The sequence below is a fragment of the Schistocerca gregaria genome, chromosome 3 (assembly GCF_023897955.1).
Source record: "Schistocerca gregaria isolate iqSchGreg1 chromosome 3, iqSchGreg1.2, whole genome shotgun sequence".
In the NCBI taxonomy this organism is placed as follows: Eukaryota; Metazoa; Arthropoda; class Insecta; order Orthoptera; family Acrididae; genus Schistocerca; species Schistocerca gregaria.
This window is the reverse complement of record NC_064922.1, coordinates 460,678,355-460,696,521: the sequence shown is the minus strand read 5'-3', so window position 1 is coordinate 460,696,521 and position 18,167 is coordinate 460,678,355.

Here is an 18,167-nt window from a genome sequence, read left to right as displayed (position 1 = left end):
GTACCACTACAAGTACAACACAGCAGGGAAACACCAAACACTAATTATCAGACATTTCAGTATATAAAATAAATTTGTTTAAAATCATCTTGATTGTATTCTGGCAAATTGTTGTATTAAATAGTTAAAAATTACATTTATTTTTCTTTCACTTGATAAAAGTGCAAGGTTACTTAACTTTCCCTGGCTCAGAGCCATCCTATAACAGGTCTTCATTAGTTTTAATCTGGAAAAACTTCTTTCACAAGTAGGACAGAGATTGTTAAAAAATTCTAATGACACAACAATATTAATTGAAATCGCTTGAATCATCCGTTTCAGTATCCAACTTAATGATTCTAAACTAGTAAATACAAAAGTGTTCCCCTCTGGATGAACTTATTTAAATGAAGAAATATTCATCTAATATGATGTACTTCAGCATTCATAGCTTAAGCATTCAATTAGAAATACTTTTCACACAAATGCTGAATATGTTATATGTGTTCCATATCTCCATGGCTTTCTCAGCGACTTTTGTTACTAGAGAATGATGCTTTCCCTCACAAAACTGAATCAGTGCTTTCAGCTTATGAACACATTGATGATATTCAATTCCTCTTTGTTGTAGATTTATCTGAGCATCATTTGCTTCAGTAAGCACATGGTCTCATACATGAATGAATGAAAACCTACTTCACTTTTTCATGTCCAGGAACCAAATCGTAGAATTTCAGCCCAGTATTGGGCCACATCCATAACTGCATCCTTGTCCAGCCACAGATTTCCAAAGTAGCATCACTAGAGACGGTCTGGACAGGTCAGGTTGTGCTCCATTTCTTGCACAACTTCATGGTCATACTTGTCATCCACATTACCAGGACCCCATAATGTTTTCACTGGAGCCGCCCCTGTTCCTATGCAATTCATGGTCCTCCATGTTTTCCAGTTTACTGTGAAGCTGCTGGGTATTACCTGTGCTGGTGGGTAGTCTGGATAGTCAGGTGGTGATTCTTCAATGGTTGTATCTAAGAACCTACTACAGGATCTCTGTGGTTCAGCCTCGGACTCAATGCCATAAGAGAGGATGTCAGTCAATGATGGTCTGTGTGAGCCTCTCTGTGAATTTGTGAAATGTTCTTTGGGAGCTGCAACTGACAAGACCAGTAGCTTTGTGGAGGTATGATAGGGGCATGGATTTCATACACCCCGTTGTTATTCTGCATGTTCCATGAAGACTTATGTCAATGTTCTTCATGTGGGTTGATCTAGTCTGTACTGGGCAGACATATTCAGGCATAGACTAGATACTACTTGACGGTGTTCTCAGTATAGCAGTTTTTGCTCCCCATTTTTCTATTTGTGAGTTTTACAAAATATTGTTGGTGCAGGCCACCTTCCAAAAGATTTTTTCACTTTTTTGTGAGTCATTGGTCTTCTGACTGGTTTGGTATGGTCTGCCACAAAGTTCATCCTGTACCAACATGTTCATCTCAGAGCAGCACTTCCACCCTACAACCTCAATTATTTGCTGGTTGTACTGCAGTCTCCCCTACAGTTTTTGCCCTCCACAGGTCCCTCTAGTACCAAGGGGGTTATACCCTGATGCCTTACCATATGTCCCATAATCCTGTCCCTTCTTCTCATCAGTGTTTTTCATGTGCTTCTTTCATCAACGATTATGCAGAGAACCTCCTCATTCCTTACCTTATCAGTCCACCTAATTTCAACATTCTTCTGTTGAATCACATCCCAAATGATTCAATTCTCTTCTGTTTTGGTTTTCCCACTGTCTATGAGTCATTTCCATGCAATGCTGTCCTCCAAATGCACATTTCCAGAAATTTCTTTCTTAATTTAATGCCTATGTTTGATACCACCAGACTTCTCTTGGCATGGATGACCTTTTTGTCTGTGTTAATCTGCTTTTTATGCCTTCCTTTCTCTGTACACCATGGGGTACTTTGTTTTCAAGATAGGAGAATATCTTAACTCTTATACTTCATGGTTACCGATATTAGTGTTACATTTCTTGCTACCCTTATGTATGCTGCTTCTTATTGTTTTCATCTTTTTGCAGTTTCCTGTCAATCCACATTGTGTACTCATCAGCCTGTTCATTCCATTCATCAGATCCTGTAAGTCTTCTTTACTATCACCGAGGACACCAATGTCATCAGCAAATCTTATCAATGATATTCTTTCACTTTGAAGTTTAATACCACTCTTGAACATTCCTTTTATTTCCACCATTGTTCCCTGGTGAATAGACTGAACAGGAGAGATGAAAGGCTGCATCCCTGTCCTACATCATTTTCAACCCCAGCACCCTGTTCTAGGTCAACCAGTTTTATTGATACTTCTTGGTTCCTTTACCTGTCTTTCCCTATAGCTTACTCCTATTTTTCTCAGAAATTCAAAAATCTTGCCCTATTTTACATTGTCCAATGCTTTTTCTGGGTTGACAGATCCTATGAGCATGCCTTGAGTTTCCTTCATTCTTGCTTCCATTATGAACCACATCATCAGAACTGCCTCTTTGTGCCTTTACCTTACCCACAGCCACACACACAGTCAAATTTATTTTTGATTCTTTTGTATATTGTTTTTGTCAGCACCTTCACGGAAGAGCTGTTAAGCTGATTGTGCGACAGTTCTCGCACTTGTCATCTCTTGACATCTTCAGAATTGTGCGGACGACGTTTTCTCCAAAAGTCTGATAATACACTGCCTGTCTCGTACATCTCACATACCAACAAGAATAGTTGTTTTGTTGCCAGTTCCGCAATAATTTTAGCAGCTCTGATGAAATTAAATCCATCCTTTCAGCTGTGTTTGATCTCAAGTCACCCAAAGCAACTTTAAATCCTGATTCTAATAACAGATCCCCTATCTCTCTGTTCTTTTTCTGTCGTTTCCCACCTCTTAAAGTCACTCTCTCATAGAGGCCTTCAAGATACTCTTCACACCTATCCACTCACTCCTCTCCATTTAACAGTGGAATTCCTGTTGCACCATTTCTTAAAATTACACTGAAGGTTTCGACTATGCAGTATGCTGAGACTGTCCTTTTGAGGATCATTTCTTTATTGATGTCTTCACACTTTTCCTGCAGCCATTTAGCCATCAATTCCCTGCACTTCCTATCTGGTTCATTCCTGAGTGACTTGCATTGCTGTATTCCGACCTTTCCATGAGCGTTTTTGTACTTCCTTGTTTCATCAATTAGCTGTAGTATTTCTACTGCTAGTGAAGGTTGCTCCACAGTTACCTTCTTTGTACCTATGTTTGTCTGTCCAACACCTGTTTGTCCATTTTTATAGATGTCAAATAGTATTTGGAAGTGAACTGCCTATTCTGATATTCCTTATTGCAGTATCTACATCCTAAGTGATCTGTAAACACATCTCATCATTCCTCAGTAGTTCAGTGTGCCACTTCGTTCCAAGCTGATTCTTCTTGATGATTCTCTTAAACTTCAGTCTGCTCTTCATCATTAGTAAATTGTGATCTGAGTCTATATCTGCTCCAAGGTACACCTTATAATCCAGGATCTGATTTTGAAATCTCTGCCTGACCATGATGTAATTCAGCTTTAATCTTCCTATGTCTCCAGGTCGTCTTTTTCAAGTATATCTCCTCCCTGCATGATTCTTGAACAGAGGATTTGCTATTACCAGCAGATAGTCATTATCCTCTCTCACTCCTACTTCAAACCAATATTCTATGATACTCCCTCTCCCATTCGCTCCCCATCAATACCCTTCTAATCCCCCATGATTAGCAGATGTTTATCTCCCTTTACATACTGAAGTATACATTCAGTATTCTCTCAAACTTCTTCTACCTCTTCATCTCCTGCTTGCAATGTCAGCATATATACCTGAACTGTCATTGTAGGCATTGGTTTGCTGTTGGATCTGATGAGACGAACCCTAACAGTGAACTGTTCTAAGTAGCACAGTTTCTGCCCTACTTTCTTATTCATAACAAATGCTCCTCCTGTTGTATCATTTTTTGTTGGCATTGATATCACACTATACTTGTATGACCAGAAATACTTGCCTGCTTTCCATTTCATTTAACTGACTCTGAAGTAGGGGCAACCTTTTTTTTAATATGTATACATTTCTGCTTGTGTCTGTGTATGTGCGGATGGATATATATTAAAAACAAAGATTCCAAGACTTACCAAGCGGGAAAGCGCTGGTAGATAGGCACAATGAATAAAACACACAAACACACACACAGAATTTCAAGCTTTCGCAACCGGCGGCTGCTTCATCAGGAAAGAGGGAAGGAAAAGGAAAGATGAAAGGATATGGGTTTTAAGGGAGAGGGTAAGGAGTCATTCCAATCACTTATATTTGAAACGGCAATAAAAACTAAATGAGCAGTGACAGAAATACACCGTTTGTTGCAATACGCTTGGGACAACAGTACATTTTCAGGCGGACAACCTTTCGAAATTACAGTAGTTACAATTTTCAACAACAGATGGCGCTGCAAGTGATGTGAAAGATATAGAAGACAACGCAGTCTGTGGGTGCGCCATTCTGTACGTCGTCTTTCTGCTGTAAGCGTGTGCTGTTCACAACGTGCAAGTGTGCTGTGGACAACATGGTTTATTCCTTAGAACAGAGGATTTTTCTGGTGTTGGAATTCCACTGCCTAGAACACAGTGTTGTTGCAACAAGACGAAGTTTTCAACGGAGATTTAATGTAACCAAAGAACCGAAAAGTGATACAACAAAGGATTTGTTTGAAAAATTTCAACGGACTGGGAACGTGACGGATGAACGGCAACCACAGAGGGCAATGCGCAGCTAGTGCAGCAGGTGATCCAACAGCGGCCTCAGGTTTCCATTCGCTGTGTTACAGCTGCGGTCCAAATGATGCCAACATCCACGTATCCTCTCATGCATCAGAGTTTACACCTCTATCCATACAAAATTCAAACACAGCAACCCCTCACCGCCACTACCATTGCTGCACGAGAGACATTCGCTAACAATATAGTGCACAGGATTGATGATGGCGATATGCATGTGAGCAGCATTTGGTTTACTGACGAAGCTTATTTTTACCTGGACGGCTTCATCAATAAACAGAACTGGCGCAATTGGGGAACCGAAAAGCCCCATGTTGCAGTCCCATCGTCCCTGCATCCTCAAAAAGTACTGGTCTGGGCCGCCATTTCTTCCAAAGGAATCATTGGCCCATTTTTCAGATCCGAAACGATTACTGCATCACACTATCTGGACATTCTTCGTGAATTTGTGGCGGTACAAACTGCCTTAGACGACACTGCAAACACCTCGTGGTTTATGCAAGATGGTGCCCGGCCACATCGCACGGCCGACGTCTTTAATTTCCTGAATGAATATTTCAATGATCGTGTGATTGCTTTGGGCTATCCGAAACATACAGGAGGCGGCGTGGATTGGCCTCCCTATTCGCCAGACATGAACCCCTGTGACTTCTTTCTGTGGGGACACTTGAAAGACCAGGTGTGTCGCCAGAATCCAGAAACAATTGAACAGCTGAATCAGTACATCTCATCTGCATGTGAACCCATTCCGCCAGACACGTTGTCAAAGGTTTCGGGTAATTTCATTCAGAGACTACGCCATATGTAATTTTGAAAGTTTGTCTGCCTGAAAATGTACTGTTGTCCCAAGCATATTGCAACAAACGGTGTATTTCTATTGCTGCTCGTTTAGTTTGTATTGCCGTTTCAAATATACCGGTCATTTTTGAAACACCCTGTATATATATTTGAAGATATATGGGGAGAGCGGCAGATCGAACAGCTTTTATTACTACATTCACCTGTAACAATACTAATTTCACTAATGTCATGCAAAGTAGTGTCCTCGGAAGTTATCCTTTGTCTTATACCTTCTTAATAGTAACAGCTCCAGAATCTTCTTTGAAACCTTTCTCTTGCTGGAAAAGTGACAAAATACAAGAATTTCAATCACAACTATTGTACACTGGATCATTTATAATAGTCATTATTCCACATGCAGGATGTTACCAACTGGTGTATCCCAATAGCAGGAATGGAAAGGGATTGTACATATATAGAGACCCAAAGGAGTTTGCTAATTATCAGAAACCAATATAACCAGTAAAAAACAAACTGAACAGATGGACAATACTGTTCAGTTGCCGATTGTTATTGGCATCTTGGTAACATCAGCTACTTACTGTCGTAAAATTATGAAGATGAAAAAAAACATGTACGACAGAGGATATGGGTAGGGTAAAATTGAGATTAGCAGGGTCAGGTAAAAAAACGCATAATTAGTTTGAGTAAACTATGAAAGGAAATAAGGTGAAGATAAAACCAAACTGTTAACCATATCATAAATCGGTATATAAAAATCATGCTGTGGACTCTAGTAATTTAAATGGTGTGATAGTATGTAAGAGATTTAATAACTGTATGAAAGAGCACATCCTAATTGTAACATAAAACAGGGGTAAGCTATTTTCAGTTCCCATTACTTAAAAAATAACATTTCATTCATCTTTCTGTACTAATTTGTTTCCTTTCTGTTGTATTTTTTTAATGACGTAAACTTTTAATGATGTAGACTTTTAATGACCCTTTAAAAGAAGCTTTTTTCATATGCCATTTTTACTTATGTTTCACATATATATGAAACATGTACATGTGTAAAAAGTTTCAAAATCAGCTGAAACTTATTAAAATTATATACCGACCATACAGCGAAGATAACCGAGTGGCAGATAGGCACATCAAAAAGACTCTCACAATTAAAGCTTTCTGCCCTTAAGGCCTTCATCAACAATAGACTCATATATGTGCACGCACACACACACACACACACACACACACACACACACACACACACACACACACACACACACACACACACACACAACTGCAGTCTCAGGCAACTGAAACCACACCGCAATCAGCAGCACCAGTGCATGATGGGAGTGGAGACTGGGTAGGAGTAAGGAGGAGGCTGGGACAGGGATTGAGAGGGATAGTATGGTGGGGGTGGTGGACTCTAATGGCCTGCGGGTTAGGTGGAGGGCACTGGAGAGGTGGGGAAGGGTGGGACAGAGGGGGGGGGGGGAGGGGGGAAGTAGAGGTAACGTAGAGAAATATAAAGACTGGGTGTGGTGGTGGAATGGTGGAATGGCGGCTGTGTAGTGCTGGAATGGGAACAGGGAAGAAGCTGGATGGATGACAGTGACTAACGGAGGTTGAGGCCAAGAGGGTTACAGAAACATAGGATGTCAGGCCCACCTGCACAATTCAGAAAAGATGGTGCTGGTGGGAAGGATACATGTGGCACAGGCAGTGAAGTAATCATTGAAATGAAGGATATCATGTTTGTCAGCATGTTAAGCAACATGGTGGTCCACTTGTTTCTTGACCAAAGTTTGTTGGTGGCCACTCATGCAGACAGACAGCTTGTTTGTTGTCATGCCTATAAAGACAGCAGCACAGTGGTTGGAGCTTACTTTGCAGGCCACATGACTGTTTTCACAGATAGCCCTGTTTTTATGGAATAGTGGTGTTAGTGACTGGACTGGAGTAGGTGGTCATGGGAGGATGTATGGGGCAGGTTTTGCAGCTAGGTCTAATGTTACATTCCATCTTGGATTTTACATTGTTTAAAATTGTATACTGGTATTATAAGACACATATGTATGCTAAACTTTGTGCTGTTTCTTTCCAGTGTTCGGAAAGAGGTAGAAAAGTGGAGAATAAAAGGCAATCATATCTTGAGCAGCTGAGTGCCTCCTAACTTAGTATCATTATAAGAAGTGTCTGCTTTTGTTAAAATAGTTAGTAACTGGTTTTTACCCTCCATATTTCAGTTTGCAAATAATTAGACTATCACTAGTGTAGAATGCCTAGAAATTACATTAAACTAAAACCTTAAAGAAAAGAGACAGAGTATGTTGTGGTAGTTTAAGAAGAATGTATGCCAGGTTCAAATAAAACCTGTTACTCAAAACTGTAATTTAAACATGTCACTGTGTCTGAGAATAATGCTAAGGTCTGAAAACATAGACAAGAACTGTTCTCAGTGAAGATGAGTATACTTCCTCTGCTAAATGGGACTTCCCTTAACTCAATTCAAGGTGAAACAGACTGTTGGTGAGTATGTTCAGCCCAGTACTATAGAAAGCATATTTACCAGAGAAAATAAGCTGTGCTGGTAAGGACTGGCTTTCCAGTTTAACTAAAACCCAACTCTAATCACCCACAAACTTCAGAAATTTTAAAAAATCTGTAGGGCGTGCCTATTTGTCTTTCCATTATAAACATTTCGTGCAAAATTAGGAATTGGAACTACCAGACTAAAGTGTCTAAACAAATTTATTAATGCCAAAACTATTAGCATAAGTACTGTCTGTAACTTTAATGGACTTAGTTACTATTTCCTCTGTATAAAAATCTCTCCTTCTTCTGAAAATTTTTATTAAGTTTATTTGTTGGGACATAGAAATGTTTAATCAACCATTAAATGAATTCTTTTCATTTAGAAATTGGAACTATCAGACTAAAAGGTCTAAATAAATTTGTTGACGCCAAAACTGTTAGCATAAATACTGTGTGTAACTTTAATGGACTTAATTACTATTTCCTCTGTATAAAAAAATCTACCCTTTTTCTGAAAATTTTTATTAAATTTATTTATTGGCACATAGAAATGTTTAATAGACTATTAAATCAATTCTTTTCATTCTGCTCCATCCCTTTGTTGCCCTATCACCTTTCTAGGCACTGTCTTCAATTTAGTGAATAGGTCTCTTTTTACACTTCCAAGTATTTTTTTCTTTTTTCAGTGAAACGTTTGTGTAAATTTTTAATCATATTCTGAAGAGAACAAAAGTTTTACACCAACAAAATTCAAAAGTTTAAATATTGTTTTGATTTTACCCCTCCCTATCTGAGGTAAAATGTGCACTTATTGATGGTAATTATGAAATTGTGGTGTGGTCTACCATGTATCTATGTACTTGCTGCATTTCTCATATCAAGTGTATATCACTGTAGGGAAGAAAATTCTGAAATAATTTAAATAAACCCAAATAAAGAAGTGATAGTGTTCTTTTCTCTCAACATGAAATTCTCCCACAGTGGAAAACATTTATGTTGGAGCTGCACAGAAATGACTATAATGTGCAGGAAATGAAATGTTTAAATGTTCTTGTTGATGTTAAAACAAAGGAGGAATTTTGACAGTGGTTGGCAATTTAAAAACATAACAAAAACAACATATACAATAAGGTGCACTGAACCAGCATCAGGAAACGATGTTGTTTCTAAACAAAGCTGGTGTGTACTCACAGTGTAAAAGTTCATGATTCATGCAAACGGGAGCAAAAAATATCAACTGTCCATCAAAAATGGCAGTGACAATTCATGAGGTTCATGATAGATACAGAGGCAAGCCTGTAGAGAAAGCAATATTCTATAAAGAAATGCCATTTGAGGTTAACAGGTGCTGGGTCATAGCTGCAGTGTTGGGAGTGCTGCTGCTTTAAGATTTAGGCAACCATCACGTGATATCAAAGAAAAATTTACCTCCCAGCTTGAAAGAGGTCATTCTCCAGCCACTGCACTTGAATCGATTAAGGTTGAAATTCAGCTGAATTCTTCAGATTACCCTTTAGTCCTTGCAGACAGAAGTAAGTGTCCTGATTCAAACTTTTTTCACTACTTGTTCATTGAAGTTTTTAAGAAAAAGCATGGACTAACAGACTTCATCAAAGAAGCAAAGCAGTTACTTCAATATAGGTAAGGTGAATGAGCTGTGTGTGCCACAACAATTCTGAAAGATGCTTATTATATAGTATGGTAAGAGTACATTTACAAATTTGTAGTCTGATGAGAACTATGCGTATACATTTAGCTCCTCTTAACATTTGTATAATTCTTTTTTAGCATTTGCTCACTACTGATGCAAAAAGTTCAATCTCATGTAAAAGCTGCTTCCCAACTTGTATTTATGGATTCTGCAGGTTACACCATGATAGCAACAGAGTGTTTGTTTTACTTACTCACGGTGAGCACAGAGGTTTACCACTTGGGAGTTTTGATTATATCTATAGAAATGGGATTGCAGTTGCTGAAAGAGATATGGGGGAAAATATTTTTGGGGGAAATATCAATGGTCCAAGTGTGTTTCTTACTGACGACAGACAGTCAGAGCAAAATGCAATTAGAAGGTGTTTCCCATACACAAAACTTTGTTGTGTATATTTCACGGCCTGCAGGCAGTGTGGTGCTGGTTTCTCAAAGCAAAAAATGCTACAACACAGCAAAAACAGTGTGAATTCTTCCAGGATTTCAATAAAATAATATCTGTGCCAACTAAAAATGGAGCAGTGGTAAACTATAATGTAACAAGAGCAAACATTGGTGAAAATCAACAAAATTTAATGAAATACTTGGAAGGGTATTGGATAGGAGAGAACTGTGGACCATTTCACATCAGTAAGGTATGTTTATAGAAGAACAAACCCCTCTAATAGAAATGAGGCCTTCATGAGAATTTTAAAGGACAGAATTTTTGAGAGGGTGCACACATTCAATGTGGTGCAGGCGCTGGACTTCTTTCTCACAAAGGTGGATTTTTATTTTCAGAGGAGACTTCTCAATGCTGCTAATGGAGCAAGTCCTAAGCCTTTCTCCAGGCTTATAAAGGCTCTTTCACAGGCAATTTTAGCAAATATCAGACAAGTCAATGAGGAAGTTCTGCTGGTTCCCAGTGAAGAAAGAGAGAACCATTTTCACATTGTAAATATGGCTGTTCTTGATTGCACTTGTCACCAAGGCAATACAGGGAAGATCTGCAAACACATAGACTGGGGCAATACTGTTTTACCATCCAAAAACTAAAGGGAGGCAATAGATAATGACAGTACACATATACTGTATTATTTTATTGCTACAAATGAGGAGCCTCCTTAAGGATGGCTAGAGGCTCTGTATAGCTCTCAGAATGCAATGGTTTCAGATTCATCTGAATATTTGGAGCAAATGGAGACAGGACTGTTCTGTGAAAGCCAAGAAGAGGGACACTTCAGATGCAGACAGTTTCAGACAAAAGTAATAATGATTTAATAGAAGAAATACAAGTCGTCTCATGGAGTTTTCAAATAAATTTCCTCAGGAAATGAGGAAAGTGCTTGAAGCCATGTGTAAAAAATTGAGGAAGTTTAAGACTCCATCTGCATGTGCATCTTATATGGCAAATTTTTGTGAAAGTAAGTAAAACATAAAGTAACTTCTGACACCTTACCGATTTATTTGTTATTTTTCTTTGAATATTGTTAAACTTAGCATAGTTGCGGTAATATGAAATGTAAGGCACTTAAACCAACTGCACTGGGGTGTATTGCTTCTCCTCTAGACTGTAAAACTCAGCATTAAAGTCGTGAGAGCATTTTCTATTGTGCACATTTTAAGGAGATTTTGGGCATGCACAAGTGTCATGATGTAATTGCCTTATTCGTCAAGTACGTGCAGATTTGGTAAACATTGTGCACAGTGCATGGTGTACACCACTAACCCTTACCACACTCAACTTAGTGTTTTTATCAATGCTCCTAGGTGGCAGCACACTGCAGCAGACTTTTGTTCACATTCGCTTAGCATCAATTCTGTTAGACAGTAGCACACCACTCAGATATGCCAGTTCACTCACTATAAAGTAAAATTATATTGGCTGTCAGTATATTATGTAGTTATCCTTATGGATAAACATGTTTTAAGGGCTTCTGAATGGGTTACAACATATTAAGTTTTCGATTATATCATACAGTAATCCATTTGTATTCCTAGCAGGAGCGTGTGCCAGTTTAGTGGGTTACTTTTAGCTGCATCCAAGTGACCATGATGGTGGACATTACTACTTGAATTTGATCATTTCAACAAAAGACAGTTTGTGTTTGAAACTGGTTCTTTACCATGCGGCAATCTGCTTTCAAGTGCAGCGATAACAATCAACTTTGTTGAATCTGTTTTAAGTGTAACCAGAAAAGTAAATTACCAGAAAAGTTATCAAATAAAATACGGCCTCCCAGACCAGATCCATTGATTGAGAAAGTGGGCCAGCCGTTGTGGCCGAGCGGTTCTAGGTGCTTCAGTCTGGAGCCCCAGGGGCTCAGCATTCATTTGCTGAGTTTGGGCTTGGCAACCCCGGAGTCCTGAGCTGGGGACTGGTCATCGCCGCCAGTCTCCTGTCACCGTAACCACCGGACATGCTTCAGCGACCACCGTATGGCGCGGTGGTGGAATGTTGTGTGCTGCGGGGAATGGTAATCTTGGCTTGACCACCTGGATTGCGAGGAGGGCCAACCTCTATAAAAAAACCCTCAATCTTATGGTGTGCTCTGCATCTATAAGATGCATGGCTGTTGGGGTGGAACAGTCACAAGCAGGCAACCTCTGGGGCATGTGCCGCACCCCAGTTGTATAAGGCTTACTCAGGCGTGCGGGGCTCTGTATGAGTGGACCTTTAGTTCCCTAGCTGCTCGTGGGACTGCAATGGACGTTTCGTCCTCTACAGTTCCCCCTACCAGTGGCTTGGGTGGGCCACTGGTAGGAAAACACATCCCATCGAAAAAGCGACTTTGCGCTGCGAGTCCTCCAGCGCCTGGTGTTCCTAGAGATTTATCAGACTGTCGTAACAGAGCACATGCTGATAATCAGAATGTGTTTTTGATTATTAAACGGGAGGAGGGTAGCTTTGAGAGGGTTTCTCCCTTTTACATTCACAAGGGTCTTGAGGGAATTGCAGGTACACTGAAATCTGTTAAGCAACTGCGCAATGGTACTCTGTTGGTTGAGACTTCTAGTTCCCGTCAAGTCACTTCTCTTCGGAAAGCAACCTGTCTCGAAGAGTACGCTATCGAGACCAAGCTCCACTCCACCTTGAACTATAGTGAGGAAATAAATCTCCGGCCTGTACAGGCTCTCCTCCAAAGCACAGAGGCAGGGTGTAAGTTCAGCCACCATGATCACTGGCTCCCATATTACAGTGGAACCTGAATGGTTTCAGGAAGCATGTGGCCGAATTACAACTCCTTGTACGAGAGTGTCCTTTGTGCTTATGTCTCCAAGAGACACATTTTCGCGCCACTGATGCTCCTTCTTTATGGGGCAATACCGTATATCGAAAAGATGGTCTGATGGGGCAAAGGGCAAAGGGTGGTGTTGCGGTTTTTGTCCGTGACATGCACCCCTCATCTGAGTTCCCTCTCGTTACAGACTTGCAAGCAGTTGCAGTTGACCTTCTTGTGGGTCAGAGGCTCACAGTCTGTTCAGTTTACTTACCACCTCAGGATGCGATAGACTCTGCGGCTCTCACAGACCTTATTAGCCAACTCCCCCGCCCATTTCTTCTTCTGGGGGACTTCAATGCTCATAATGTCTTATGGGGCTCTCTGACTACTTGCCCCAGGGTTCGAATTCTGGAAAGCCTAATGATGTCTGAAGAACTGTACATCCTCAACTTTGGTGCTCCCACTCATTTCTGTACAGCTTCCGGGTCATCATCAGTTATTGACCTTTCCTTTTGCTCTCCAGCACTCACGGATTCTACTCTGTGGGAGGTTGTTGCTGACCTCCATTCTAGTGACCACTTCCTACTGTAGATTCGCCTCCTGGATGAGGCTGTGGCATTTCCAGTGCCGCCCTGGTGGCACCTCTGCAGAGCTGATTGGACACTTTTCAGCCAACTGGCTGTTTTGGAACACGGTGCCAGCGTCCACGAATGGGTAGACCATGTTACAGCCATGATCTCCCATCCTGCTGAATTGTCAATCCCACGGTCATCCGGTCATCCCAAGAGGCGTCCTGTCCCTTGGTGGACAACTGAGTGCCGCTCAGCCATCCGTGCCCGCCGTGCAGCTCTGCGCCGCATCAAGTGCCGTCCCTCAGCTGACAATCTTGCGGCCTTTCGGGTGGCAAGGGCCAATGCGCGGCGAGTGATAATAGAGAGCAAACGACAGTCATAGCAATCGTTCTTGAACTCCATCTCCCGCTCCACTAGTTCTACGAAAGTATGGGAAGCCATCAGGAGGATTTTCGGGAAACTCAGACAGCTACCTGTCACGGCAGGCATTGCTGCATCAGGGATGTCTCCTCACGGCGCCGAGAGACATTGCCCAGACACTGGCCATGCATTTTGCGGACTCTACCGCCACTATTAACTGTGATCCAGTTTCTGCCGCTACCGCACTGCCATCGAGAGGGGTCATTTGGACTTCCGGTCTCCAGTTTCTGAACCCTACAACTGCCCCTTCACAATGTGGGAACTGGATTCAGCACTGTCTGTGGCTCATGATACTGCACCTGGTCATGATCAAATCCGGTACAGCATGCTGCAGCACTTGTTGCTGCCATCCAAGGAAGTTCTCCTGAATTGTTTTAATATGATATGGTTATCCGGCACGTACCCTGACTCGTGGAGGGAGGCGATTTTGATTCCCCTCCTCAAACCGGGGAAGGACAGAAAGCATCCCAGTAGTTATCGACGAGCTGTGTCGGGAAGACTTTGGAACGCATGGTCACCCGTCGCCTGGTTTGGCTGCCCGAGACCAGGCATCTCCTTAGCCCCCTCTCAGAGTAGCTTTCGGAGATGTCGTTCCACTATAGACAACTTGACCCTGCTTGAGGCGGCCATCCAGCAGGCCTTCCTACGTAACGAGCATTGTCTAGGTATATTCTTTGACATTAATAAGGCGTATGACACTACTTGGTGCCTCCTTATCCTCAATCAACTCCATGAATGGGGCTTTCGTGGCTGTCTCCCCATCTTCATTCGGTCCTTTCTTTCCCACCGTCTCTTTCGATATCGGGTTGGTAATGTGCTATCTGATTTGTACGTGGAGGAGAATGGTGTTCCTCAGGGCAGCGTTTTAAGTGTCACCCTCTTTGCCGTCGCCATTAACAGTATCACGTCCACTATCCGGAGTCCTGCCCAATGCTCCTTGTTTGTGGACGATTTTTCTGTTTTCTGTTCTTCCTCCAGTCTTGTCACAGCTAATCGGCAGTTGCAGCTTACGATAAAGCGCTTAGAGGCATGGACTGCGAAGACGGGTTTTACCTTTTCTGCAGACAAATGTGTGTGTGTGTTCATTTTAATCGTTCTCGACGTAATTTTAGCTCCCCTGCATTGCGTCTGAGGGACACCGTTCTTCCTTTTATAGACACTGTGAGGTCCCTGGGCCTCACTTTTGATTTCAAATTGTCGTGGTTGCCTCACCTTAAAGACCTCAAGGTGCGGGCCCTGAAGGCACTGAATATTTTGAAGTGTCTGAGCCATCGGTCCTAGGGAGCAGATCGGGCGCATCTGCTGCAGTTTTATAGGGCTTTCGTCCGATCGCGTCTTGACTATGGTTGCACCGTGTATGGGTCAGAAAGGCCTTCGTATCTGAAGATTCTTGACGCAGTACACCATGAGAGTATCAGGCTGGCCACTGGTGCCTTCCGTACCAGTACCATCCCCAGCCTGTGTGCTGAGGCAGGGGAACCGCCGCTCGCCATCCGGCGGAAACTCCTCATGGTGCGACGGATGTGTCAATTCCTTGCCTGTCCTACCTCCCCTGCGTACCCTACCGTTTCCCGACCGCCTATGGAACGTCTCTTTTCCAGTCGTCCCAGGGCAACGAGACCATTTTGGATTCGTGCCAAGCATTTGCTTGAGTCCCTTGGTGTGGAGCGTGTGGCCCCCCAACGACAAGGTTTTACCCGCCTGCCTCCCAGGTTGCTCCAGAGGCCCAGCGTCCATTTAGACTTGTCGGAGTACCGGAGGAGCTGAACTCCTGCATTTGTTTTTACCTCCTTATTTTCTGATATTTTACACCAGCATCCCGACCATGTACCAGTATTTACGGATGGCTCTAAACAGGGGGACTCTGTTGGTTGTGCTGTTGTTTTACCTGATCGAGTCGTCAAGTTACGGCTTCCTGCGGCGTTTACCATCTTTGATGCCGAATTGTTTGCGATCTTGCGGGCGTTGGAGCAGATGAGATGTGTTCCCAGTCTTAAGTTCCTCATCTGTTCTGACTCCCTGAGTGTCCTTCAGACCATGAAACACTTGTACCCAGCGGATACGGTCGTCCAGAACATCCATGATGCCCTACTCCACCTGCAACGGCAGGGGAAGGAGGTTTCTTTCTGCTGGGTGCCAGGGCACGTGGGCATTAGGGGAAACGATCAGGCGGATGTGGCTGCCAAAGATGCATGTTCTCTCCCTCACCGTCCACCTCCATGCTGTTACATCGCTCCTGCGTTTTCGTGTTATGCGTCAATGGGAAGAGGAGTGGCTGGCAGTCGGTGAAAATAAGCTGCGTCTGGTCAAGGCCACCACGTGGCCATGGCGTACGTCCTACCGGTCATGCAGGCGGGATGAGGTTCTCCTGACTCGCCTCCGCATCGGGCACAGTCCCTTAACGCATGGTTTTTTACTTCGGCGGGAGGACCCCCAATCTGTCGGCCATATTTTACTTGACTGTCTTTTATTCTCTGACCAGAGGGCGGTGGTTTCTTTGCCACCGGATTTGCCCTCTATTTTGCAAGAAGACGCAACGGCTGTGGATGAGGTCTTACGGTTTTGTGTCCTGTCCAATTTGTTGCTTCGGATTTTAGGGAGAGGGTTTTAATGTGCTGCTGGGTGACTGGCTCACGCAGGTTTTAGGTAAGAGGTCCGCCAGTCACGATTACTTCCTTGTTTCCCTTCGGTTTCTGTTCTCTTTTCCTTGTGTTTCCTTTCCTTTTTTAGTGTGTTCCTTCTCCTCTTGTTTTGCCTCCGTATGTGGGGATTTGGAACTGCATTAGGTCTGCGTCTTTTAGCCATTCTCCTTGATCGCTGTTCGTCTTACTCCCTTCACTGCATGTGTTCCTGTTTTTATGAGTTTGGGCGCTGATGACCACGCTGTTTAGCGCCCGTCAACCTCAACCACACACACACACACACACACACACACACACACACACACACACACAAGCTTCAGTCTGGAACCACGCGACCGCTACGGTCGCAGGTTCGAATCCTGCCTCGGGCATGGATGTGTGTGATGTCCTTACGTTAGTTAGTTTTAAGTAGTTCTAAGTTCTAGGGGACTGATGACATCAGATGTGCTCACAGCCATTTTTGAGAAAGTGACGAAATCAAATAAGCTTGACTATAAGCGAACGTTTATGGGGTGCAACGTAAGTTTGTGTGATTTTCAGCCCGGAACGTAATTAATGGACAAACACAGGTGTTAGAGATCTTGAATTTTTGCTCAGAAATTTAAAAAAGCACTAAAACGCTCACTAACACAAAAATGCGAAAAGGAGAGTAGCGAAAAGTTACAAATTATTTCTTTTTTTCCCTAAACTGTACTTAATTACATAAGAAATTCGACAAACAGTTGTTTCTTTCGTCAGACAGGTTATTCATATTATTCATATTATTATTATTATTATTATTATTATTATTATTATTATTATTATTATTAGCAGTTGCTGAAGCTGTATAAATTTGTTCATAATCGCAAGGGATGCTATTTCACACTCAAATTTATCTAAATATAAAAATTCTTGGAACCCAGAATGTATACTCACGAATCGAACATGTAACACGTCAGCCTCAGTTGCAAATACACTCCTGAAAATTGAAATAAGAACACCGTGAATTCATTGTGCCAGGAAGGGGAAACTTTATTGACACATTCCTGGGGTCAGATACATCACATGATCACACTGACAGAACCACAGGCACATAGACACAGGCAACAGAGCATGCACAATGTCGGCACTAGTACAGTGTATATCCACCTTTCGCAGCAATGCAGGCTGCTATTCTCCCATGGAGACGATCGTAGAGATGCTGGATGTAGTCCTGTGGAACGGCTTGCCATGCCATTTCCGCCTGGCGCCTCAGTTGGACCAGCGTTCGTGCTGGACGCGCAGACCGCGTGAGACGACGCTTCATCCAGTCCCAAACATGCTCAATGGGGGACAGATCCAGAGATCTTGCCGGCCAGGGTAGTTGACGTACACCTTCTAGAGCACGTTGGGTGGCATGGGATACATGTGGACGTGCATTGTCCTGTTGGAACAGCAAGTTCCCTTGCCGGTCTAGGAATGGTAGAACGATGGGTTCGATGACGGTTTGGATGTACCATGCACTATT